The following is a 1,646-nucleotide window of genomic DNA, read 5'->3' on the forward strand; positions in this document are numbered from 1 at the left end:
TAGAGGTGGGGAAGAATGTGATATTTTATTTAATAATTTGATGCTAATAAAAACAGTTGAAAAACTACATCCTCCGTGCCATACATATTTTGTTAGAAATTCAAAAATAATATCCATTAACAATGTATACACTTAAATGGGGTGGCTAGAGACACATTCTTAGTATTGTAGAATTATAAAGAAGTGTTGCATCATTAGAAAATATTGCTTTTGGATTTGTTTCATTGCATAGTGTTATTCATAATTCACTAAATCAAGTTGGGTACAATAATAAAGAACAACAAGGTGCAAACATATAGTAAGTATAAATCACTATTTTGTGCAATCAGTAGGCTTGAATTAGAGAGTTTTCTTTTGAATGTCACAGCCAACTAAAAAGTTTTGATGTGCCAAATTTCCAAAGATGGAAACACGTTGGTTGGTTGGGTAAAAAGAAAAACATATAGCATCTTCAGTAACTTGAAAAAAAGTGTTAAGAGCATTCAACTTGATATCTGCGCTACTAAAATATGCTGTGATCACTGGAACCTCCACATTTTCACGCAATGGAGCTTTGTAACAATGGTTCAATGGTGTTAAAGGGGATTTAAAACGCTCCAATTTTATCATAGCTGCAACCGTTGATTCTAACTCAGAGTAAATGGTCTTAGGCAAAAGAGTCAATGTTGTACCAGAGTCAATTATGATGTTACCAGATCCACTAGGACTAGAGGAAGATCTTCCAAATTCCACTCTTTTATTTCCGACACTAAACGCCTCCAAGTTTAGACAGTAAAAAACTTTATCTAGGAACAATGGAGTTGAGACAATACCAGCACCAGAAACCACAACATCTTCTCCAAATGTGAGTTTGCTTGGGGACTTAGTCCTTGAAAGTTCTGGCCCCAAACAATAGGCGAATTTGCCTTGTATTGAAGAACCAAGTTGAAACAGGTCCATTCCAAGACCAACTATGCCAGAGCCTGCACCTTGATTACCTAGAGTGTTACTGGTTCCACATCCAATAACAGTTTTAGGAAATGAGACAGTAGAGCCCTTAGTGGAACTTAAAGTAATTGTATCCAAACTAAGATCCCCTTGGGATTGTGAACCATCCCCATATCCAATCCTATATTGGCAACATTGTTGACTGCCTCCAGAAGAGCAAGAGGTTTCTCTCACAGATTGACATTCATTTTCACGTGTACCATTTTGATCTTTGAAAAAGTAAAAATCCAAAGTAATACTCATACATCACAAATATGATTCAACATAATATCTATCAAGCTCATAAAATGCCAAAAATGACCAAAATCTTACACAAAAATTTAAGGGAGCGAAATAGATCTTTGCCGTTTAATTTTTTAATTAATTATTATTAAGTATAAAAAAAGCAAATGAATAGAGAAAAATAAGAATGAAAAATAACTATAACTGCCAAGTGTTAAGACACAAATGGACAACACATAAATGATTATTTCATGAAGTGACAGAGCAGAAATTTCGATGCGAGGACAACCATCATAGAGTAGAAAACCACCTAGAGCACAACACAGGGGTCTTTCTCTAGCGGCATGCTAGAAGTTGAGCATGTATCAGGACCACGTGATGCAACCAAAGGTTGCGAGTGTCCGGTGGCAATGATTGGTATCAACACAATAATTAGA

General features: G+C 35.5%; 1 pseudogene; it reads right to left on the reverse strand.

Annotated features, from left to right (window-relative positions):
- LOC109363538 lies at positions 313–1,230 on the reverse strand (annotated as a pseudogene).

This window comes from Lupinus angustifolius, chromosome LG13, assembly GCF_001865875.1.
Source record: "Lupinus angustifolius cultivar Tanjil chromosome LG13, LupAngTanjil_v1.0, whole genome shotgun sequence".
NCBI lineage: Eukaryota > Viridiplantae > Streptophyta > Magnoliopsida > Fabales > Fabaceae > Lupinus > Lupinus angustifolius.